Below are 26,771 nucleotides of genomic sequence, written 5' to 3'. Positions count from 1 at the left end.
CCTCCCTGTAACCCCCCAACTAAAGTGTCCCTCCTGTACCCTCCCTGTAACCCCCCAACTAAAGTGTCCCACCTGTACCTCCCTGTAACCCCCCAACTAAAGTGTCCCACCTGTACCTCCCTGTAACCCCCCAACTAAAGTTTCCCTCCTGTACCCTCCCTGTAACCCCCCAACTAAAGTGTCCCACCTGTAACCTCCCTGTAACCCCCCCAACTAAAGTGTCCCACCTGTACCCTCCCTGTAACCCCCCAACTAAAGTGTCCCACCTGTACCTCCCTGTAACCCCCCAACTAAAGTGTCCCACCTGTACCTCCCTGTAACCCCCCAACTAAAGTGTCCCTCCTGTACCTTCCCTGTAACCCCCCAACTAAAGTGTCCCACCTGTAACCTCCCTGTAACCCCCCAACTAAAGTGTCCCACCTGTACCCTCCCTGTAACCCCCCAACTAAAGTGTCCCACCTGTACCTCCCTGTAACCCCCCAACTAAAGTGTCCCACCTGTACCTCCCTGTAACCCCCCAACTAAAGTGTCCCACCTGTACCTCCCTGTAACCCCCCAACTAAAGTGTCCCACCTGTACCTCCCTGTAACCCCCCAACTAAAGTGTCCCTCCTGTACCTTCCCTGTAACCCCCCAACTAAAGTGTCCCACCTGTACCCTCCCTGTAACCCCCCAACTAAAGTGTCCCACCTGTACCCTCCCTGTAACCCCCCAACTAAAGTGTCCCACCTGTACCCTCCCCAGCTGTAGCCCCTTCCAGTGTCGCATGCCAACTGCTCTCTGTATATGAGTAAAAAATTGTCTAATATAAGCCCTCTTTTTAGTGTAATGATTGTTTTTTTATTCAATTAATGAAAGACAAAATATGTTCTCATCAGACATAAACATTTCAGCAAAAAGTATTCCTTTGGTTAAAGGGGCTGTGCCTTTTTATTTATTCATTCTTGGGATGTGGGCGTCACTGGCAAGGCTGGCATTTATTGCCCATCCATAGTCGCCCTTGAGAAGGTGGTGCTGGGCCTCCTTCATGAACTGCTGCTGTCCGTGAGGTGAAGGTTCTCCCACCTTACCTAGAGAAGCTGGCAATGTTGGTCAATAGGAAGAGAAACACAACACAATCAGCTAAATAATGTCAGTGATCTAAATACTGTTAAATCCCCAGTCCATTTAATTCCCTGTTATTCCACTTGCCTCCATCATTGAGTGATTGTCTGCTTTCCTCATTACAGGATGCACTTTGCTATATTTCAATGGTATCCATTCTATCTGCTACTCCAAAAGTTTTACTCTTTTCTCTATTTCTAGCCATTGCCAACCCACTCACTTGCCAATACAACACCGATCTAAACCAGAGTGCCAAAATGTTAGGCTTCACACGTGGTAGGCCAAAGCCCCATCCTGTTTTATAGCTGGGATACACTGCAGGTTCGGTGCCATTGGGAAGCAGTTTTGACTTGGCATCTACCTAGCTTTTAGGTTTAGGAAGTCCATCCGCCTCAGAATCTTTGGGCCTACAACTTTTGAAATCTAGCTCTCATCCTTTTGTCAACCATATGGGAAGACCTTCAATAATCTCTTAATTTTGACCAGTACCTGGTCAGGTAATGACAGTGGGGTTCATAGGTCTAAGATAATTTAGTCATGAGGAGATGCCTAGTCTCATTGAGCCACCCCTTTCCCAAAGTGACATGAAGGGATGGCACCAACCCGTTGGCTTGGGTTCTATATCCATTTTTGTAGCACTTTGCAATGTTGTTGCTGTTTCATAGATCGATGCTGTTCTAGGTGTCCTGGCTCTTGTGAATATTGCACTAAAGGAAGACCATAAAGCTGTCAAAATGCTCAATTGTTGAGCTCCCTTGTGAGGTAAGTGGACTCATTCCAAGAACCTGACAGTTGGAATGATGGCCTTGGTTAAGGTAGGTACAAATCTGTTAGATTGCAATGATATATTTTTGCTTTACACACACACTCAATCCTGCTCTGCATAATCACTTCAGGAGACAGAATTGGCATCATGTATTGTTGGTATAGTTTGTGTGTATCTCTATCATGCTATAAATTCAACAATTGCAACCATTCCAAAAAAAACAAAGACATCAGCAGAATGAATAGCCACCTTACCCCAGTCCTGACCCTGATACAAGATAATGCATGGACCATATGGAAGGGCACAAGTGGGCCCCGCCAAGGTGGGAGGAGATCCAGGCCAGGGAAGTGGCTTGAATTCCTGAAGAACAGGTAGATTTTAAAAAGTATATATATTATTAATATTGGCCCCCTATCTGCCTGCAAAGGTATTTCAGCTGATCGTCAGTGTCCTGTTCCGCCCTTGGCTGTAAGTGGACATGTTGTGTAGGCCTCCCCTTTGAGGACATCGGGAATTTCCTCTCTGCCGATATAATCAATAAATCATTGGTGAACAACATGGGGATTGCGTTTCCAATGGTGAGATACTCAACTGTGCGGACATCACCAGTGTTGAGGGCACGCTGATCACGGCCTAACTCAGATGGAAGGGACAGATCTTGCGAACGAACGGTGGGCCAAAGAAAACACTGTACTCTCAAGTGAAGGAGGGGCAGCGGCTCCCACAGAAGTGTTGAAGTAAAGCTTAAGCAGAGCCTCAAGAAGCAGCGCTGGAATTAATAAGTGGAAAGAGTTGGAACACGATAAGAAAAGATGGTATGTTGCAATGGATCAATGACAACTAACGGAATATGAGAAAAAGGGACAGAGATGAGCAACACACTGGGGGGGGAAACTAGGCTAATGGTTCCAAACCCAATGGGATGACTTGCTAACTTTGGAGTGACACCATCGTACTCATAGAGGTTGGAAACAAAATCAATACAATGAACAAAATAATGTTGGGAGATAACTACGGCCGTGAATCAGACACTTTCTATAGATTGCAACCTCCCCCCTCCAAACCCCGTATGGCATCATAGCCAGGAATTTCCTCAATGCTGCTCCCAATCGTGCGTAAACAGGGTTTCCGTTGCACCCCCGGCAAAGTTACGCCAGCGGAGCGGCAACTTCCGACATTGCTCATCGATATCTCAAGGAATATAAAAGGTGGATTGTGAGCTACAGCCTACATTGATTGTATCGATGGAGGGGAACTTCCTGATGTCACATGAAGGAGGGTTCGCTTCCAGGCTGCCTTGAAGCAGTACTTGCAAAACAAAGTAACAAGGAGTGACTGAGAGTCACTGGTAATTGTACCAAATATCTCCCTTCATAATGTACAGGTGTATACAAAATTATGAGGGGCCTAGATAGAGTAGACAGGAAGTACCTGTTTCCCCTAGCGGAGAGTTCAAGAACTAGAGGACATAGATTTAAGCTGATTGGCGGAAGGATTAGAGGGGACTTGAGGAAAAACTTTTTTACCCAGAGGGTGGTGGGTGTATGGAATTCGCTGCCCGAATTGGTGGTAGAGGCAAGGACCCTCAACTCTTTTAAAAAGTACCTGGACCTGCACCTAAAGTGCTGTAAGCTGCAGGGCTACGGACCGGGTGCTGGAAGGTGGGATTAGAATGGGCACCTGGTTGTTCTTCGAGCCGGTGCGGACACGATGGGCCGAATGGCCCCTTTCTGTGCTGTATCTTTTCTATGGTTCTATGGTTCTATAACATTTGGGATTAGGTTTGCCAGCTGTCTGTTTATGGTCAGTTGTCCCTTTATTATTTCTGATGTAAACTTGGCAGTAAATGTTTACTGGACTTTTTGATCAGTTGTCAGTGATTTTTTTTTTCAGGCAGCATCACAGGGTCTATAGTGTAATATCAAAACCCGAGCTGGTCCCGTTCACCCATCACCCCTGTGCTCGCTGACCACTGTGGCCACAATGGGAAATTCACAGCCACCAACAAGGAGAGGAGCAACCGGTGCGAGAAAGGAAGAAAAAAGGAAGAAGGGAGGGAAGGAAAGAAAGAATGAAAGAAGGCAGGAAGGAAGGAACAACATCAACTTGTATTTATGTACTGCCTTCACAGGAGCGATTATCAAATAAAATTTGACACCGAGCCACGTAAGGAGATGTTAGGACAGGTGACCAAAAGCTTGGTCAAAGAGGTAGGTTTTAAGGAGTGTCTTAAAGGAGGAGGGAGAGGTAGAGAGGTGGAGAGGTTTAGGGAGGGAATTCCAGAGCTTAGGGCCTAGACAGCTGAAGGCACGACCGCCAATGGTGGAGCGATTAAAATCGGGGATGCGCAAGAGGCCAGAATTGGAGGAGCGCAGAGATCTCAGAGGTTGTAGGGCTGGAGGAGGTTACAGAGATAGGGAGGGGCGAGGCCATGGAGGGATCTAAAAACTAGGATGAGAATTTTAAAATCGAGGCATTCCCAGACCGGAAGCCAATGTAGGTCAGCGAGCACAGGGGTGATGGGTTAACGGGACTTGGTGTGAGTTAGGATACAGGCAGCAGAGTTTTGGATGAGCTCAAGTTTATGGAGGGTGGAAGATGAGGTGCCAGCCAGGAGAACATTGGAATAGTCCAGTCGAGAGGTAACAAAGGCATGGATGAGAGTTTCAGTAGTGGATGAGCTGAGGCAGCGGACGGGCGATGATACGGAGGTGGAAGTTGGCGATCTTGGTGATGGAGCGGATATGTGGTCAGAAGCTCATCTCAGGGTCAAATAGGACGCCAAGATTGCTAACGGTCTGGTTCAGCCTCAGACAGTGGCCAAGGAGAGGGATGGAGTTGGTGGCTAAGGATCGGAGTTTGCGGCGGGGACCAAAGACTATGGCTTCGGTCTTCTCGATATTTAGCTGGAGGAAATTTTTGCTCACGGATAAGCAGTGTAACAAATGAGAGACAGTGGAGGGGTCAAGAGAGGTGGTGGTGAGGTAAAGCTGGGTGCCGTCAGGAAAGAAGGAAAGAAAGAGAAAGAAAGAAAGAAAACATTTCTCTAGGATCTTTCACGATCTCAGGATGTCCCAGAGCTGTTCACAGCCAATTTAAGTATTTTTTTGAAGTGTAATCACTGTTGTAATGTAGGGAAACATGGCAGACAATTTGCGCACAGCAAGGTCCCACAAACAAGCAATGAGCTAAATAACCAGATAAACTGTTTTTGGCGGTGTTGATTGAGGGATAAATGTTGCCCAGGACACCAGGACAACATTGCAACTAAATCTGCAGCATCTCAACAAAGAGCTGACAAAGAGACTGAAGCCTGGAATTCCTACAGTAGAGATTCCGAAAGGGTCATTTTGACTTTGGGTGATAATGGAAAACAGGTGATATCGATTCAACCACCCGTTATACATCTCTCCCGAAATATCATTTCCCTGAATTCAGTGGAAAAGAAAATCAGGAGCAATGTATAACGGGACACCAATCCAATATCGTCCATTTCACACTATCAACAAAAGTTAAAATTATCCCCAGAGAGAGAGACGGAGACAGACAGAGAGAAAGAGGGACAGAGGTTTAGAAAGAGACAAATAGAAAAAGAGAGAGAGGAAGATAGATAGATAGATAGAAAGATATATAGATAGATGGATAGATAGACAATAGATACAGAAAGAAAGAGAAATATAGAGAGGCAGAGATATAAAAGATAGATAGGTAGAGGCAGATAGAGAGAAAGAAAGAGATATGGAAAAAGAGATAGAGTGTGAAAGATAGATAGAGAGACAGAGAGAGAGGGAGAAAGAGATATATAAAGAGAGATAGAGTGTGAAAGATAGAAAGAGAGAGAGCGAGGGAGAGAAAATTGAAATGCCCTTCTACCAGTTGTACGTTGAGGCTACATAACAGTGAAAATAATTTCAGTGGAAGGGGAGAGAGAAACCTTCTCCCTCAGTGCTCTCTCCAATATGGATATGTTCTGCTCAGTGCCGTACGTGTACAAACCCTTGCACCAAATTCTTGTCAGGGTTATTTTAACACTGGTGTTAACCTGTTAATTTTAAATGGATCAGTACAGTACAAAGGGCATTCATTTCAGAAAATGCTGATCTGAAAATACATCCAAGAATTTATAATTTTGTTGGGTGTTGATGTTTAGTATTGAGATTTAGAGCATCAGGCGCAATGGGCAAATTGTGAATAATACTGATTTGAAAGGGTTAACGATTAATTCTTTAAGGGACAACCAGTCTGTGGTGAATTGAGATTGAGGCTGATGCCAGTATTGAGCAATATCTGAGCTTGGCTGCTAAGGTTACTGTTCTGTATGGAATTAATGACAGACAGATCAAGATAAGTGCTATGTCCCATTCCTGGTCTATTGTGAGTTAGCTGATCGCAGCCAGCAAGACAGGCAAGGGGAAGAAAATCAGCCAAGGTTTTCAATCCTGGTCTCTGCATCCGGTTATCCCTGCTGCATAGTGTGCTTGTGTGGAAGTTGGAGAAATTATAGGGTCTGGTGAAGCAGTGATGCCCCCACAGTCGATGAGCCTGTTGACACCCAAGCCCAGATTTTCCCCTCAGGTACAATCCCTACCAGAAACAGGGTGCATCATGAATCATGCTCCCCTAATGTGATAACCCCACCATAGTTTATGAGGTCAGCCTCATTTTAATGTTTCAGGTGATCTGCGGGTTGGTGGGGGGGGCGGGAGCGGAGGCGGGGGTGGGGGGGGGTAGGAAATAACGTGCCACTAGATGATTTAAAGGGCTACTGCAGCTTAAAGGGGCAGGCACCATCACAATTGTTATTGGCCCATGGAAAAAACTTGATTATCAAGAATCATAAAATCAGTCATGTCAGCTGGAGGCCAACGAGCCGCTCAGGTCCTTGGATGTAGGTCTAGAAGTGCACCTCGAGGAAGTCAGGCAGGGGATGGGAAACACTGAACAATGCCCAGGGGCATGGAAGGCAATGGCCAGGCCAGCAGGTGTAAATTCAACCAACCTATGCATATCCACTCAGTGCAGAAAAAAGTTCAATGACCTTACCAGGCCAGACAAGGTAAGAGGAGCCAACACCCTTCAACAATGCAAGGTACTGAGCTCCTAAGAAAGAAAGAACTTGCATTTATACAGAACCTTTCAGGACCTCAGGATGTCCCAAAGCACTTTACAGCCAATGAAGTACTTTTGAAGTGCAGGCACTGTTGTAATGTAGGAAACGTGGCAGCCAATTTACGCACAGCAAGGTCCCACAAACAGCAATGTGGTAATGACCAGATTGACCCAAAGGAACATTTCTTCATGCTGGTGACACCAGCAAAGGCATATAATATCAGCCCAACCCTACTATGCAGAATGCGTCTCTAGTGCCCCCAACTGCAATCAGGTCAACAGCTGACCTCTTCCTGAGGCCCGCTGGGTCAGGAAGGGCAGAGGTCACCAGCGGGGCACAGCCATAGGTTGACCCTATGGATTTTCAGATTTCATTAATGAAAATTCTGGCCATCTGAGAGTGGTGTAGAATTGTTGGAAGTATTGGAATGAGGAAGTTGGGGGTCTTTCTGAGCCGAGGGACCAGTGTGGAGGGTTACCATTTTTCAGTCAGTAATTTTATTTTTAATTATTATAAAGGAGAGCCATGCTGTTAGGGACATCGGCCACACAATTAAATTGATTCAGTGCGACTTCACAGTTTGCATTCTGCTGTTAATCTTCTTAATGTCAGGGATGTATTCTGTTAACTTGCCAATGTAATTCATATGTCCCAGACTTTGAAGTAAGCAGAACCCAGAGCAGATAATCTGACAGTGATAGGCATTAGTGAGCCGCATGCATTCAAAATACATAAAAAAAGAAAAGCTGCCTGTAGATTCTAGGCAATATTAAATGAATGCTACAGTACAGGATTCAGTTTGGCAGACATTGAAAGGCAGTCAATTTGTCACCTATTGACCATGTCTTTTAAGATGTTATTTTGCTGGATGTGCTGTAATTTGTTATATTGGTGCAATGTAGAACAAGTGTATATTCCCCTTGAATTCCATGAATGGGAAAGATTCCAGGAGGTAATTTTAACCACACACGCCCGGCTGGGAAACTGACAGGGTCGGATTGTGCGCTTGCTTTACACCTGTCCTGATTTTACTCTGCTTTGAATTCAGTGGAGAGTAAAGTCCAGGCGAGGTGTATAACCGACCCCATCGCTTTCCTGCAGGGTGGATTGAGTTAACGCCCCCTCTGGGTTTCAGGCTGGGAATTTCCTCGGAGCTGCTCCCAGTCCACGGCCGTAACTCCGGCGGGAATCTCGTTCACACCGAGCACTTCCAAGGAGATTCCCGGATTGTAACTCGGAATCTCTCCCATTCCTTATCGAAGTCAGCAATGAGTGTGAACTAGCTGGAATGTGTGAGGTTCCATTCCTCCAGCCTGTCTCAGTCAGGGCAGTAAAAGGAAAGAAAGGCTTGGATTTATACAGCACCTTTCACAACCTCAGGATGACCCAAAGTGCTTTATAGCCAATGACATACTTTTTGAAGTGCACTAGGTGTTGTAATATAGGAAACACGGCAGCCAATTTGTGCACAGCAAGATAATAACCTGCTTTAGTGAGGGATAAATATTGGCCCAGGACATTGGGGAGAATTCCCCAGCTCTTCTTCGAAATAGTGCCATGGGATCTTTTACATCCACCTGAGAGGGCAGACAGGGCCTCAGTTTAACATCTTATCTGAAAGACGGCTCCTTCAACAATGCAGCTCTCCCTCAGTACTGCACCGAGAATGTTAGCTAGATCACATGCTGAAGTCTCTGGAGTGGGAATTTAACTCTCAATCTTCTGGCTCTCTCTGCAGTCCCTCAGGGTCAGGAATGACTTGCTTCTACTCCAGGAGGTTGGGGTGGAAGATGCCTGTGTTTGGATTCTTTTAACATGGGGTGGTTGTTGCACACTAATCACCACGTGGTCCCGGCACAGCATGGCCTTGGCCCAATGGCAGGGAAATCCGAGACAATTGGAGACCAGGCTCTGCTGTAGGACGGGGGCTCCCTCAGTACTGCACGGGGAGCGTCAGCCTGGATTTAGTGTTCAAGTCTCTGCAGCGGGACTCGAACCCACAGCCTTCTGACCCAGAGGCGAGAGTGTTACCCACTGAGCCACAGCTGACACCTTAAAAGCCTCGGTGCCCGTGGGCTGGGGAGGGGCGGGTGGGGGGAGGGGGAAGAAAAATGTCACCCTTAACTTCCAGGCTCACAAATGAAGAGGAGGGACTTGAGTGAGATACCTGAGGGCTGCTCCTCCAGGGGAGGAACCTGAAAAAAGAAATCAAGGAGACTGTGGGTGCACAAGTGATTTTGTTTAATTTGATAATTAGTGCATCGCCTGTAGTATTGCCCACAGAAAGTCAGGATAGAGCGAATTTCCCTCTGTGCATTAGTGGTGCTGTAGCTATAGTAGATAGTGTAGGATGCTCCATCTAGTGGTAGAAGTGTGTAGCTGCAGGAGTGACGTGTGTCACAGAATGGTGATGCCCAAATAAGGAGTGTGTGACTCAGATAGCACCTTTAATTAATATAGTGTAGATATCTTCCTGCCAGAGTAACTTGCTGTTCAGGATAGTACAGGCTGCCCATTAAATGCTAAATAACAATGCAACTAGAGTGAGTTGCAGGACTACTCCATTGTTGAGGGAGTCAGTTCCCTTTATCGTGTATACTGGGAAACTTTTGAGGGATTTTGTCAATAAAAAAAGGAACAAATTAAATTCTTTCTGATTATTTTGCCTACAGTTGTCCCGAGTGCTCCAGTATTGGTCTGAGGCTGGGAGCTGTAGAGTGTGAAGAGCCAAGAAACAACAGCCGAGTTATATTATGGGCTGTGCCCAGGATTGCCAACGTATTCCTGGAGGTTCCATCACATGACCTCCCACCTCTAACGTCCCGCCCGGTCAAACAGCCTTTTCTCACATCTCCAATAACTAATAAATGAAAATGTTCAAAGAAAATGAAAAAAAAAACACTTTTTTTAATGCCCCTCTGATGTTCCTCCTGGGTTTGCTTGCAGCAGTGTCCAGGAGATCAATCTTTAATTCCTGGAGACTCCAGATCAATCCTGCAGCGTTGTCACCCTTGCTGCATCTGACGGTAAAACAGATCCTGCCTGCCAGGAGGGTGCTCTATGTATGCAGGTGAGAAAGTGTGTGGAGTTCGATAGCCCGGCTCGCTTATTTGTTAATGTCTGAGAGCCCGGGCAGGAGTGTCTGCTTTCTTATAACCTGGAAAAGACTCCACGGTAAGTTTATAATGTGCCCAGAATGACCAAGAGACTGCCTCGAGCATGTTTTAAACCCAGGCTCCAGAGATACCCTTCACGCGGCATTGTACCAATCAAGAGTTCTGGAGAGGGGCACACAGCTTCTGGCAGCCGACTTCGAAAAGAATGTGGATGCGTTAGGAAGTGTCAAAGATGATTCCACGGTTGGCAATTTCCTCGGAGCTGCTCCCACCCTGCATGCTGGAAACCCTCTTAACGCACATAAACGGGGTTTCCGCCGGGCTCCCGGTGCAGTTACGGCTGTGGAACGGGAGGAAATTCCCGGCATAGACTTGGTAACAAGGAAGGAAGCAAAATAAAAACAGTCGAAACAGGCAGGTGGTAGGGTCAGTTGTGTTGGGCTTTGTTCAATTCTTTTCTCTGCTTCTCCACAGAATGGACCTAGTACCGGATTCCAAAATCCGAAATCAATCTGGCTTCTGGTAAACCTGGTATCCATCCAGCAGTCCTTTAATACACTCCCAATACCCCACACCCGTCTAGACACAACCAATGCATTCAGGGAATCAAAAGTTTAGGTAACTGAGGTCAGTATACACTTTTTACATTTCAGCTGAAATACATTATTGTGGTATCTGACTTGACTTTAATGCTAATAAGAAAGAAAGAAAGACTTGTATTTCTACAGCGCCTTTCACAACCTCAGGATGTCCCAAAGCGCCTTACAGCCAATGAAGTACTTTTGAAGTTTATTCACTGTTGTAATGTAGGAAACGCAGCAGCCAATTTGTGCACAGTAAGGTCCCAAAGACAGAAATGTGATAATGACCAGATAATCTGTTTTTGGTATTGGTTGAGGGATAAATATTAGCCAGGACACCAGGAGGACTCCCCTGCTCTTCTTCAAAATAGTGCCATGGGATTTTTTACGTCCACCTGAGAGGGCAGACGGGCCTCAGTTTAACGACTCATCTGAAAGACGGCACCTTCTGACAGTGCAGCAGTCCCTCAGAACTGCACTGGAGTGTCAGCCTAGATTTTGTGCTCAAGTCTCTGGAGTGCGACTTGAACCCACAACTTTCTGACTTAGAGGTGAGAGTGCTACCAACTGAATCACAGCTGACAAACATATACATCAGACATAACTAGACCTTGCAAAAAAAAAATTGAGAAATAGAGTTCAGTGTGGGCTTTCTGAATGACCTAAATGACACGCCATGATTTTAATACTAGCTTAAGAACATTAAAGTCACTGAATTTGTTGTGACTAATTAAAGGCTGCTGCTACAAAATGAGCGCACCATCATGTCAAGAGTTTCAGTAAACTAACCTTGAGGATGCATTTCACCTCAGTATACTAATCTACTCTTCCAAAATATAAAAAAAACCCAACAAAATGATATTTGGGTAACAACAGTTTCGTTAAATCAAGAAATCTAGGGGAGAGGCCTAGTCCCATAACGCAAACACTTACAAGAGTGAAATGATAAGATAAATCAGGAGGTAGTGATTAGGTGATACCAAGCTGGTGTTTTGAAACAAGTAGATTATAGAGAAGGCTGAGAGTGGTAAGGAGTTCCATTCTTTGGAGGACACAAAGGACACTGAGAAAGATGGCAACATTTTTCAACCAAAGACAACTTCAAGTTACTATTATCTAAGGAAAAATACTACCATTATTGAAGCCTTTAGGGGTGAAATTGGTCTTTGGCGATATTGCAAAATGGGCGATAGCGAATCTTTGCGTGATTTTCTTCTCCATTGAAGTCAATGGAATGTCAGTCGAGGAGTGAAACGGGCGGTTGATTCACCATTGCTCGTTTTGCATTATCGCCAAAGACCAACTTCACCCACTTTGTGCTTTGACACATTTAACTCAGGGCTATCTGATAATCTATCTGATTCCTGAGCACACTTTAGTCAGTTTACACACTTTAGTCAGTTATGAAGGGTTGAATCGTGACAAACCCATCAAGGAGGTTGAAATATAGGGTGCACATATTCCAAACTCATCAGAATTGTGAACAAGGAACTTGTCCAATCTTCTAATAGTTCTGAAGGAAGAATACGCTACCTAAGGAAGGGTCAGATTCAATCTCTGGCTTTAGGACAGCATCTATATGGAGCAGTGGGAGATCTTACACTGTGAAACTAAAGAAATTTCTTTGTGAATAAAACTCATGAAGTCCATATGGTCAGTATAAGATATGAGATAAAGCCATTGGCAACTGTAAAGACAGCAACACGTCCTCCTTGGGTTGGCTAACAAGACAATAGCACAAAGAGTCCAATTGTTTCCAGAATGTAAAGGAAATGAGGCTTCATGAGAAAAACAATTCAAAACAAGGATCAAATGATAAATAAAACTTGGCTTCCGTATTGTGTTGGTTTACCAGAGTGACAAGTATCAGAGGTAATGTTTTTGACCTAGCCTCTCTAGAACATGAGCTATCCCTAGACTTTAATAGGGATTACAGAGTAGATGAAAAGAAAGCTAAGGACAGTGAATTTTGAGTCTGTTCCTGTCTGCATATAACTCCCATATATATCGAAACCCTGACCGATCTTCAAAGGTTAACATTAACAGTTGGGTACCTAGTAAACACCAAGGTTAGATGGATGAGCCCCAGAGAGGAGGAAGCCAAGTGCTTGTGGGTAAGTTCGCACCAGACTGAGTAACCAGATGTCAATAAACCAGGTAAGACAGGAGCCAAGATAAACAGTTGGGAGGATCAAGTAGATCACCCGATAATGCATGACACTAGCTGTTATAAACCAATCGATGTTCTAGTTATCATGTTATGACTGTAATTAAGAACAGGGATTCCAAGGACAGGATTCAATATTGCAACAGCCACAATGTTAATTGAACTGCAACTTGATATGCAACAAGTTTACTTTGACTCAGCGGTATTGTATTGTATTTATCAAGCACTGCACATTCGAATAAGCAATGAAAATGGTGTGATCCTCAGCTAATATTATACAGAAGGGTAGACTATAGACCTCTGATAATGAAGTGAAGGGGTTAACGGTGTAGCCAGCTAACATTGCAACCATTATGGGAGTGGTCCCGTAATACAGAGGGGACAAATTTCCTCTTTAGACTCTTTGTAATTATAAAGAAGGGGCTTACGTTTTTGTCACACACAGTGACAGAGACAATCTTCACCTTAAATCAGCTGGGGTTCTAAATTCACTACATTCCCATTTTGAATTGGATAAAGGGCACTGGCAGCCACACCAACAACAACTTGCATTTATATAGCACATTTAACGTAGGGAAACATCCTAAAATGCTTCACAAAAGTGAATCAGTAATCAGACTAAAGTGATACCGAGCCAACACAGTAGATATTAGGAGGGGTGACTTCTCGCCAAGAAAGTGGGTTTTAAGGAGGGTCTTAAAGGAGGAGAGGGAGGTGGATAAGCGGAGAGGTTTAGGGAGGGAGTTTCGGAGCGTAGGGCCTAGATGGCTGAAGGCCCAGCCACCAACGGTGGGGCAAAGGGAGTGGGGGATACACAAGATGCCAGAGCTGGATGAACATAGACTTCTCTGAGGCTTGTAGATCTGGAGGAGATTACAGAGATACGGAGGGGTGAGGCCATAAAAGGATTTGAACACAATTAAAACAACCTCAGATCTGTTAAGCACGCACAGTTGTTCAATAGTCTTAGAGTTTCTGGCCTGATAGCGGGAAGGTTCACATAGGCCAGTCTGAGAGCTGAGCCCATTGGAGTCATTGTATTGTTGGGCAGTGGCATCCATTTATGTTTGCCTTCAGTAGTACCTTGACTTCTGTGGCCTCTTGGAAACCCTCCTCATGAGATAAGTCTCAGTGCCTTTGGAGGTACCTGTGCCTTGTTTCTGTATTGTAGAGCAGTTGCTAAAGCTGGCATTGTAACATAAGTAGCACATAAATATCCAGTTAACAAGAAAAGAATAAAACATTTGTTATAGGATTCACTGATTTTGACATGCAAAAAGGGAACCTTTAAAAAAAGAAAGAATTTGCATTTATATAGCGCCTTTCACTACCTCAGGATGTCCCAAAGTGCCTTACAGCCAATTAAGTACTTTTGAAGTGTAGTCACTGTTGCAATGTAGAAAAAATGGCAGACAATATGCGCAAAGCAAGGTCCCACAAGCAGCAATGAAATAAATGACCAGATAATCTGCTTTAATGATGTTGCTTGACAGATAAATATTGTCGAGAACTCCCTTGCTCTTCTTCAAAATAATACCATAGGATCTTTTGCACCTGAGAGGGCAGACGGGATCTCAGTTTAACGGCTCACCTGAAAGGCAGCACCTCCAACACTACCTCAGTGCTGACCCTCCAAACAGTGCAGCACTACCTCAGTGCTGACCCTCCAAACAGTGCAGCACTACCTCAGTGCTGACCCTCCAAACAGTGCAGCACTACCTCAGTGCTGACCCTCCAAACAGTGCAGCACTACCTCAGTGCTGACCCTCCAAACAGTGCAGCACTACCTCAGTGCTGACCCTCCAAACAGTGCAGCACTACCTCAGTGCTGACCCTCCAAACAGTGCAGCACTACCTCAGTACTGACCCTCCAAACAGTGCAGCACTACCTCAGTGCTGACCCTCCAAACAGTGCAGCACTACCTCAGTGCTGACCCTCCAAACAGTGCAGCACTACCTCAGTGCTGACCCTCCAAACAGTGCAGCACTACCTCAGTACTGACCCTCCAAACAGTGCAGCACTACCTCAGTGCTGACCCTCCAAACAGTGCAGCACTACCTCAGTGCTGACCCTCCAAACAGTGCAGCACTACCTCAGTGCTGACCCTCCAAACAGTGCAGCACTACCTCAGTGCTGACCCTCCAAACAGTGCAGCACTACCTCAGTGCTGACCCTCCAAACAGTGCAGCACTACCTCAGTGCTGACCCTCCAAACAGTGCAGCACTACCTCAGTACTGACCCTCCAAACAGTGCAGCACTACCTCAGTGCTGACCCTCCAAACAGTGCAGCACTACCTCAGTACTGACCCTCCAAACAGTGCAGCACTACCTCAGTACTGACCCTCCAAACAGTGCAGCACTACCTCAGTACTGACCCTCCAAACAGTGCAGCACTACCTCAGTGCTGACCCTCCAAACAGTGCAGCACTACCTCAGTGCTGACCCTCCAAACAGTGCAGCACTACCTCAGTGCTGACCCTCCAAACAGTGCAGCACTACCTCAGTGCTGACCCTCCAAACAGTGCAGCACTACCTCAGTGCTGACCCTCCAAACAGTGCAGCACTACCTCAGTGCTGACCCTCCAAACAGTGCAGCACTACCTCAGTGCTGACCCTCCAAACAGTGCAGCACTACCTCAGTGCTGACCCTCCAAACAGTGCAGCACTACCTCAGTGCTGACCCTCCAAACAGTGCAGCACTACCTCAGTGCTGACCCTCCAAACAGTGCAGCACTACCTCAGTGCTGACCCTCCAAACAGTGCAGCACTACCTCAGTGCTGACCCTCCAAACAGTGCAGCACTACCTCAGTGCTGCACAGGAGCATCAGCATAGAATTTGTGCTCAAGTCCCTGGAGTGGGACTTCAACCCACAACCTTCTAATGCAGTGGCGAGAGTGCTACCACTGAGCCACGGCTGACACCTACATTGTATATAAAACAACAGATCATCAGGTGTGGACCTCACTGAGCTTTAGACTTATAGGTGTCATAATCACATGCACAATTGCAATCCACACCTGACTATCCGGTATCCTGCAAACCAAAATAACAAGATGCCACTAGCCAGCAGTACTTCTTGGTACAAATAAGCCGTGTGGTTGTGGAAAGTTGAATAACAAAAAAAAAATTCAACTTGTGACCATCGCAACCAATCCCAACTTTTGTCAATTGTGGGTTATGTATTTTGTCACTCATCAAAGATCCCATAACCTGCTCCAGTGAATTGGACAGCACATCAATTATGGGTGCAATTCATTGGAACAAATTCAGCGATCGCATCCAGATTGGAATTGAGCCCATGGACGATACACCCCTCGGATCCTATTCAGAATTTCTATTCCCAGCTAAAGCAGCTAACACTGTGTCAATTAACTCTTTAAAAAATAAACCCTGGATAAGTATCTGTTTAAGAACAAGATTGAAAATTATAAACATAGACACAGATGACCAAATACTCTCTGGAACGTGATGTTTTGTGTGCTGTTGGAATCAGGGGTGAGTTATCTGTGGAATGCAATGGGCCAATGTTGAACCAAGTGTGGTTTATGAGGTTTGCTGGAGTTTTGCTTGATTACCCCTGGGTGTTTGGGGGAGAAATTTCATCGACCTTTATCTTCTATACCTGTGACTGCCTCACAGGAGTTTGAGTGGGTTCGGATTAAGTCAGTATTATGACAAATTCCTTATGCTGGATTTACAGACGCATGCAGTTTCATCCTCAGTGTACATTAGAAGCAAAAGCAAAGTTAAAACAATAAAAATAGGAGGCGGTAGAGAGAATGGCAGATAGGGGGAAGGTAGGACATGTGGAATAAAAATGTTACAATTTTTGTTTCAAATTCTATTTAAGTGTTTATTTTCACATTACGAGACTAGTAATAAAATGTTTGCCTTCAAGAGGGAGCTGGACTGGTTCTTTGACTGGGGCAGAGATCGCAGCATTTATAGAAGGTAAGTGTCTTTATACATAACACCTGGTCCATGTGATCTCCTCGACTGGTTTCGATCGTCTGAAGGAGTCTGAGAGCAATTTTCCAGAGTATTGTTTTCCCTTATTGGCCCTGGGTTTTTGCCTCTCCGAGCAGATTTCATGGCTGGGGGGAGTAGGTGGGTGGGAGGAAGGGAGTGTTTAGTGATGATGCTCCAGCCATCATGCGTGTAGGACAAGCTTGATGGACCAGCTGGTCTTTTCCTGCCCGTCAATTTCGTATGTTCATATTTCGTATGTTCGTAAAACCACTCCTGATGTCTGAGTCTCTTTACAACATGCATACCAATGGACCATCCCTGGTGTGGCTCATGGCAGTCCAGTCTAGAGGGTAATCGTGATGTTTAGCTGGTAAAATAGAGATGTTTTTAACCTGGCCTGTCCCTTTAGGGTCATTGCTTAAGTACTCCCTATGGGGAAATGATCTAACTAGGCAAGTCCAGGTAATTGCTGCTTGTAAACTGCTGAGGTTAGTCAGAGGGCAATTGTAACGGCTTGTAAATTTTTTGCTCCATGTCAGATTGATTTGGGTGTTCTCCAGATACTTTCTTTCTTGCCCAGTGTAAAGGACCCACTTTCACAGACAGGCCCACACTTCCTATTGACCGAGATGTGAACTTATGCATGAAGTAAGCTGGGCGGTGTGGACAATAAGCCCCCTCCCTCTCCCCCCTCCCACCCGATGATGTCATGCTCCCTATATGAGACGCCTTCCACTCTTTTGGATCTCTCTAACTTCGGATAATTACCTGACGGACTGTATTTCTCAGGCTATGAAGCACAAATTAGATTTATTAAGAAATTAAATTAAACAGAGCAAACACAACAGATTTTACTACATTAAAATACCACGCACATGGTTGGATTTCCAACATACTGCCTGGGCTTAAAACTGGCATTGTGGATTGGACAATCATTATAGAAACTGCTCAATTCTCATTTCCAGTTTTACACCTGAGCAGCATGATGAAAATCTATCCCATAATTTCCCAACTTCCAAATAATAAATACACAAAAATGTTTAGCAGTGCTCTGTAGTACTTTAGAAACAACTTATGTCCTTCATGAAAGACCTTTATGAAAGAAAGAGAAAGACAAACTCATGGTCACCCCGGGTTACCTCGACTCGAGTGGCAGTACATTGAAAAAGGACATTGGTGAACTGGGGAAGGCATGTTGCACTTTTGTTCAGATCAGGCAGTTTCTGACTACAAAGCTGTGAGTCAAAATAGGCCAGGAGTTGGTTCAGACTGTTCATATAAAGAATAATGGATACTTGCAAGTGAGTGAATAATGGGTGGGGGTTCTTGGGATATTGAAGTACTGGAAGGGGACTCCTGTGATCTGGGACAGGTGCCTTGTGGATCTGATTGTGGTATTTGTAAACAATTTTACAACACCAAGTTATAGTCCAGCAATTTTATTTTAAATTCACAAGCTTTCGGAGGCTTCCCCCTTCCTCAGGTGAACGATGTGAAATGAAGTCCTCGAAATGAAATCGCATTTATAATTCACAGAACAATGCTTGGTGAGTACAGACAGTTTTTTCAACTGCCCGTTGCCAAGGCAATCAGTGTGCAGACAGACAGGTGTTACCTGCCAGGTCTCACAGAATATACAAATCACCAAAAAAAAAAAAAAAAAACCAACAAACAAAAAAAAACAGAGATAGAGAGGTAGAAACATAGAAAAGACAGCAACTGACCCGTTATATTAAAAACAGATAACATTTGTTCGCTGGTGGGGTAACGTGTAGCGTGACATGAACCCAAGATCCCGGTTGAGGCCGTCCTCATGGGTGCGGAACTTGGCTATCAATTTCTGCTCGACGATTTTGCGTTGTCGTGTGTCTCGAAGGCCGCCTTGGAGAACGCTTACCCGAAGGTCGGTGGATGAATGTCCATGACTGCTGAAGTGTTCCCCGACTGGGAGGGAACCCTCCTGTTTGGCGATTGTTGCGCGGTGTCCGTTCATCCGTTGTCGCAGCGTCTGCATGGTCTCGCCAATGTACCATGCTCTGGGGCATCCTTTCCTGCAACGTATGAGGTAGACAACGTTGGCCGAGTCACAGGAGTATGAACCATGCACCTGGTGGGTGGTGTCCTCTCGTGTGATGGTGGTATCTGTGTCGATGATCTGGCATGTCTTGCAGAGGTTACCGTGGCAGGGTCGTGTGGTGTCGTGGACGCTGTTCTCTTGAAAGCTAGGTAATTTGCTGCGAACGATGGTCTGTTTGAGGTTGGGTGGCTGTTTAAAGGCGAGTAGTGGAGGTGTGGGGATGGCCATAGCGAGGTGTTTGTCCTCATTGATGACATGTTGAAGGCTGCGGAGAACATGGCGTAGTTTCTCCGCTCCGGGGAAGTACTGGACGACAAAGGGTACTCTGTTGGTTGCATCCCGTGTTAGTCTCCTGAGGAGGTCTATGCGATTTTTTGCTGTGGCCCGTCGGAACTGTCGATCGATGAGTCGAGCGTCATATCCCGTTCTTACTAGGGCGTCTTTCAGCGTCTGTAGGTGTCCATCGCGTTCCTCCTCGTCTGAGCAGACCCTGTGTATTCGCAGGGCCTGTCCATAGGGGATGTCCATCGCGTTCCTCCTCGTCTGAGCAGACCCTGTGTATTCGCAGGGCCTGTCCATAGGGGATGATTGTGGTTGGTGGTAAGTGCTGGTATGTACCAGTGCTGGAGGGATGGCCGTGGAGTCAGAGGACTGGGAGAACGGTACCAGGTTTTTCTGAGTAGTTAAATGCATCCTATGGTCTGCGTGCATTAAAAGAAGAAAGACTTGCATTTATATCATAGAATCATAGAAAGTTACGGCACAGAAGGCAGCCATTCGGCAGATCCTGTCCGTGCCGGCCAAGAAAGAGCTATCCAGCTTAATCCCACTTTCCAGCACTTGGTCCGTAGCCCTGTGGGTTACAGCACATCAAGTGCACATCCAAATACTTTTTAAATGAGATGAGGGTTTCTGCCTCTGCCACCCTTTCAGGTAGTGAGTTCCAGACCCCCACCACCCTCTGGGTGGAAAAATTTCTCCTCAGCTCCCCTCTAATCCTTCTACCAAATACTTTAAATCTATGCCCCCTGGTTATTGACCTCTCTGCTGAGGGAAATAGGTCCTTCCTGTCCACGCTACCTAGTCCCGTCATAATTTTATACACCTCAATTAAATCTCCCCTCAGCCTCCTTTGCTCCAAAGAAAACAACCCCAGCCTATCCAATCTTTTCTCATAGCTAAAATTCTCCAGCCCTGGCAACATCCTCTGTACTCTTGCTAGTGCAATCACATCTTTCCTGGAATGTGGTGACCAGAACTGTACGCAGTACTCAAGCTGTGGCCTAACCGATGTTTTATACAGTTCTAGCATAACCTCCCTGCTCTTATATTCTATGCCTAGGTTAATAAAGGAAAATATCCCGTATGCCTTTTTAACCTTTCCTTATTTACCTGTTCTGCTACCTTCAGGGATCTGTGGACATGCACTCCAAGGTCCCTCTGTTTCTCTACACCTCTCAGTATCCTCCTATTTATTGTGCACTCCTTTGCCTTGTTTGCCCTCTCCAAATGCATTACTTCACACTTCTCCGGATTGAATTCCATTTGCCACTTTTCTGCTCACCTGACCAGTCCACTGATATAGAATCATAGAAAATTTACAGCACAGAAGGAGGCCTTTCGGCCCATCGTGTCTGCGCCGGCTGAGAAACGAGCCACCCAGCCTAATCCCACTTTCCCATATTTGGTCCGTAGCCCTGCAGATCACGGCTCTTCAGGTGCACATCCTGGTATGTTTTAAATGAGTTGAGGGTTTCTGCCTCTACCACCCTCTCAGGCAGTCAGTTCCAGACCCCCACCACCCTCTGGGTGAAAAAAAATTTCCTAATTTCCGCTCTAATCCTTCTACCAATCACTTTAAATCTATGCCCCCTGGTTATTGACCCCTTTGCTAAGGGAAATAGGTCCTTCCTATCCACTCTATCTAGGCCCCTCATAATTTTATATACCTCAATCAAATAACTCTTCAGCCTCCTCTGTTCCAAGGCAAACAACCCCAGCCTATCCAATCTGTCATCATCACTAAAATTCTCCAATCCTGGCAACATCCTCGTAAATCTCCTCTGTACCCTCTCTAGTGTCATTACATCCTTCCTGTAATGTGGTGACCAGAACTGTACATAGTACTCAAGCTGTGGCCTAACTAGTGTTTTATACATTCTTCCTGCAGTCTACAGCTTTCCTCCTCACTATCAACCACAAAGCCAATTTTCATATTACCTGCAGACTTCTTGATCAAGCCCCCCACATTCATGTCCAAATCATTAATATATAACACAAAAAGCAAGGGACCCAATACTGAGCCTTACGGAACCCCACTGGAAACAGCCTTCTAGTCGCAAAAACACCCGTCAACCATTACCATTTGCTTCCTGCCACTGAGACAATTTTGGATCCAACTAGCCACTTTCCCTTGGATCCCATGGGCTTTTACATTTTTGACTAGTCTGCTATATGGGACCTTGTCAAAAGCCTTGCTAAAATCCACGTAGACTACATCAAACGCGTTACTCTCATTGACCCTCCTTGTTACGTCCTCAAAAAATTCAATCAAGTTAGTCAGACACAAGCTTCCTTAACAAATCCATGCTGACTGTTCTTGATTACTTCGTGCCTTTCTAAATGACGATTTATGCTGTTCCTCAGAATTGATTCCAATAATTTGCCCACCACTGAGGTTAGACAGACTGGCCTGTAATTACTCGGTCTATCTCTCCCTTTTTAAATAATGGTACAACGTTAGCAGTTATCCAATCCTCTGACACCACGCCTGTAGCCAGGGAGGATTGGAAAATGATGGTCAGAGCCTCTGCTATTTCCTCCCTTGCTTCTCTGAACAGCCTGGGATACATTTCATCTGAGCCTGATGATTTATCTACTTTCAAAGATGCAAATCCCTTTAATACTTCCTCTCTCACTATGTTTATCCCATCCAATATTTCACACTCCTCCTCATTAACTACAATCTCTCATTGTCCCCCTCTTTTGTGAAGACAGATGCAAAGTATTCATTAAGAACCAAACCCACATCTTCCACCTCCACACACAGGTTACCTTTTTGGTCTCTAATAGGCCCTATTCTTTCCTTCGTTATCCTCTTGCTCTTTATGTATTTATAAAACATTTATGGGTTTTCCTTAATTTTAATTGCCAGTATTTTTTCATGCCCTCTCTTTGCTTTCCTAATTTCCTTTTTAATTTCACCCCTTGCATGTTCTATATTCCTCTAGGCTTTCTGCAGTATTGAGCTCTTGGTGTCTGACATAAGCTTCCCTTTTTTGCCTTATCTTACCCTGTGTGCTCCTTGTCATCCAGGGGGCTCTAGATTTGGCAGTCTCACCCTTTTTCTTTGTGGGAACATGTTTACTCTGAACCCCTTGAATCTCCCCCTTGAAAGTCTCCCACTGCTCTGACACTGATTTACCTTCAAGTAGCTGTTTCCAGTCCACTTTTGCTAAATCACTTCTCAGCTTAATTGGCCTTTCCCCAATTTAGAACTTTTACTCCTGTTCTATCTTTGTCCTTTTCCATAACTATGCTAAATCTAACTGAATTATGATCACTACCACCAAAATGCTCTCCCACAGATACTCCTTCCACCTGCCCAGCTTTATTCCTTAAAACTAAATCTAGAACTGCACCCCCTCTTGTTGGGCTTGCTGCGTACTGTGTAAAAAAGTTCTCCTGAATGCAATTTAAGAATTCTGTCCCCTCTATACCTTTTACACTGATTCTATCCCAGTTAATATTAGGGTAGTTGAAATCCCCTACTATTAATGCCCTGATGTTTTTGCACTTCTCAGGAATTTGCCTACATATTTGCTCTTCTATCTCCCTCTGACTGTTTGGGGGTCTATAGTACACTCCCAGCAGTGTGACTGCCCCTTTTTTGTTCTTTAGCTCAACCCATATGGCCTCATTTGATGATCCTTCTAACATATCATCCCTCCTCACAGCTGTAATTATTTCTTTAACCAATTAACCAATAAACCAATTTAACCCCCTCCTTTTTTATCCCTCTCTCTATCTTGTCAGAAAACCCTGTAATCAGGAACGTTGAGCTGCCATTCCTGCCCCTCTTTAAGCCATGTTTCAGTAATAGCTAAGATATCAAACTTCCACGTGTCTATCTGTGCCCTCAGCTCATCTGCTTTATTCACTAGACTCCTTGCATTGCACTTTGCACTATATATCACTTTTCACAACCTAAGAGCGTCCCAAAGTGTCCGTCCGTCCATCTGTCCACCTTCCTTCCTTCAAGAATTCACAAAATACTACGAGACAGATTGACCTGGGACTAAAACCGCAGGACACAAAGTAACATATGTGTTTCGCTCCACCGATGGCTCGTTGGGTACATACATTGCCTGTTATATGTCCAGGGACCAGAGGCAAATTGCAAGGCCTTTACTAATAGCCCAGCTGAGATCGCTAACTGGATCGAGCTCAGATTGAACTTCCTGGTTTAGTAAGAAAGAATGAACTTGCATCTATATAGCAACTTTCATAACCTCAAGACGTCCCAATGCAGTTTACAGCCAATGAAGTACTTTTGAAGTGTAGTCACTGTTGTTATGTAGGAAACGCAACAGCCAATTTGCACGCAGATAGGTCCCACAAACAGCAATGAGGTAATGACCAGATCATATGTTTTAGGTGTTGGTTTAGGGATAAATATTGGTCAGCACACCAGGAGAACTCCCCTGCTCTTCTTCGATTAGAACCATGGGATCTTTTAAATCCACCTGACGGGGCAGACGGGGCCTCGGTTTAACGTCTCATCCGAAAGATGGTACTTCCGACAGTGCAGCACTCCCTCAGTACTACACTGGAGTGTCAGCCTAGATCACGAGCTCAAGTCTCTGGAGTGGCACTTGAAACCACAACCTTCTGACTCTGAGGCGAGAGAGCTGCCAACTGAGCCATGACTGACACCTATGTGGCTCAAATTCAGGCTGTGCAGTGCACCTTATCAAGTAAGCAATGAGGGGAGTTAATTGGACTGATATCTTAAAGCATTTGGGGCAAAAAGTAGAGCATTCTCTCTGTTCCTCTGTAGTGTGAAGGAACAGTACATTCAGAAGGCTCTCAACGATTGTATTTCAGCTGAAGGAAGCAAACTGTCCTGCGCATGGTGGCTCCAAACTGCAGCAGATACTTTGTCAATACTCCAAATAATTTAATCACCCATTCTTAAATTCTTCAGGTAATTGCTGGCTAACACCACTTTTTATACCTTGTGGGATTAAATGTTATTGGCACTTTTTTCAATCAAGCTGAAATAGAGAAACATCCTAATAAGGAAGATTTCTTGTCTCCTCACTTTTATCTAAAGAGCTTTGTACTGCAACCCTTGCAAATTCTAACAAGTCCGGTCTTTACAACACACTGTATGAAAAAAAAAAGTAAATTCATTTTGTAATATATTATTTTCTGAAGATGAATTACAGCTTTCCGAATACCTTCACGCTAAATTGAAAGAGATGCTTTTTTCAAACATGATTTACATTTTCCAGCTTATGAATTAAAATAGTTGACATGGCAAAAAAAAAAAGGGAATCACTCCACGTTTCCCGAGAAACCTCATTTCTATGATGAATCGCCTGCAGACTCTGAATTGCAAACCGCTTTTTATTTGCTGCTCAGAATTTTTTTGTGTGTGTGTTAAATCTGCTTAAAGCCTCCATTTAATCTGCAGCTGAGAGAGAGGTGGGCCGATTTGGAGGACAGAGACACCATTCAAATCTTGGCTATTGTGGCTTCAAATATGAAATTTCCAAGGTTTGTAATTTTCTAAATTTTTAACCACAGAATAACTTCCAGTCTGGTTTCCCGTTTGCTAACACTCTACTGCTTTCTTCTTTATGGACAAAGAAATAATTTTATCGAGAGTTTCTTTGTATTAAATTCCTCACAGCAGGAAGAACTGAATATTCCTACCAATTTCAAATAAACGCAATCTCCGCACCCCCTCCCCCCCAATTTTCTCTTTTCCTCCCCATCTCCCCTGAATCTTGCTGGGGTGCAGCTCCACCCTCCAGCACCCTACTCAAGTGGCCATTCTTCATTTGCAAGTGAGTGTCGGTCGGCTATTCCACCCTGACAGCATCGCACCCAAGCCCAATTCTCAGTTGATAGCCATGCAATGTGTATTTCCAGCAGCGAACACTGGGTGGCGGTCAGGAGCAGGGCCCCTGGAACCCAGGGGTGCTGAGGCCAATTGCATGGCTCAGCTCCAGCCCCGGCGAAGATCCTGGTAAGTTTAAAGCTTTCCTTTGTGTGCAAACCTTATCATTCGGCCATCAGCAAGTCAAGTTTTTTCAGTCCTACTCCCAGTATTTATCTGTTGTTAGTCCCACTCCCGGTGGGTCTGCTTTTTATAAATCCCACACCCAGTGTTTGTGTTATTTCAGTCCCCCTCTCAGTGCATTCGTTTTTTTTAGTTCCACACCCAGTGTTTGTGTTCTTTCAGTCCCTCTCCTGGTGCGTTTGTATTTTCTGTCCCCACTCCTGGTGCATGTTTTTTTTGTAGTCCCACTGTCGAGCGGCAACCAGATGAAGTGGTCAGAAGGGTAAAGGAGGCGAGCCAGCAGTGCAAGGGTTAAAGCAGCAAGCTGGTGATGTGGAGGGGGAGGGGCTGGGGTATTGGTAGGAATGGGAAAGGGTCGGGGAGACAACGGCAGCAAGAAAATAAAAGGGAGGGGGCGGAATGGTGGGTTTAAGGGAGGGGTTACAACACAGGAAGCAGTAAAGAGGGGGCAATGGATGGAAGCTGGTAGGCAGTGCAAGAGGGAAACTAGAGGCAGGGTGGGTTACAGGGAGTGAAGGGGTACAAGACAATGTAGCAAGAATGATATTTATCCCTTCTTGGGACATGGGCACCGCCAGTGAGACTGCATTTTATTGCCCATCCCCCAGTGTAGCAATTTTTCTTTTATGACTTGGATGGCTTGCTAGGTCACATCAGCGAGCATTAAGAGTCAACCACATTGTGTGTGATTAGAGTCGCTCGTAGGTCAGACTGGGCAAGAGTGACTGCTTCCCTTTGCTGAAGGACGTTAGTGAACCAGTTGTTTTTTTTAAATGCCAATCTAGAGCTTTCCTTTTCGTGACCTATTGAATTTCACAACATGCCACAGAGGGAACTTGAGCTCGTCCAACACCATAAACACTGCATTGCCGCGTCTGGTGGCAGATCAGCTAGCAGAGGAGGCATTCTGAGCACCGGCCAGATTGCTCTCTCTCTGTCCCCTCAACCTGATTCAAACCTGTTGAAATCCCCCCCACCCCCCTCTACCATCCTCTACCTGAAATCCAAGGATATTGGACAAGCAGAAAGTTTGGGGTTGAGGGGGGTGAGTGGGGGCGTGGGGGTGTTGGTGAATGAGGTGCTGGAGTGAAAACCAGGGGTTAAAGTCAAAAACAACACAGATCGTAGAGGGAAAATAGAAGGTCGGAGGAACAGGAAGTGTAACATGGGAAACAGGAGTGACGGATTGGGGACTCAACAGCGAGAAGGGGCATAGTAGTATGTGGGGAGTCAAAACGCAGGCGGTGTAGATGGAAGGGGTAGAAAGCAATATCAGTGAGGCTGTGGTGCGAGTAAGTAGGGTGTGCAATGCCCTTTCCCATCTCCCTCCTCTCCACCTACAACCCAAGATCTTCCTGGAGCCCGTTCGATCCTTTGCCATCCCCCCACGATCCAAGATCAGTCCTGCAGGCCAGATATGTCCATTTTTGACCCTCTGCCTCTCACCCAAAAGAAAAGAACCAAAAGAGACAGAAGCAAAAGGTGACAGAGAGAAGGGAAAAAAAGCAAGACAGAGAGAGAGAAAAACAGAAGAGCACAGAAAGGCAGAGATGAGCACAGCACAGCAT

Source organism: Heptranchias perlo, chromosome 13 (assembly GCF_035084215.1).
Source record: "Heptranchias perlo isolate sHepPer1 chromosome 13, sHepPer1.hap1, whole genome shotgun sequence".
Taxonomy (NCBI): domain Eukaryota; kingdom Metazoa; phylum Chordata; class Chondrichthyes; order Hexanchiformes; family Hexanchidae; genus Heptranchias; species Heptranchias perlo.
This window is presented reverse-complemented; position numbering follows the sequence as displayed.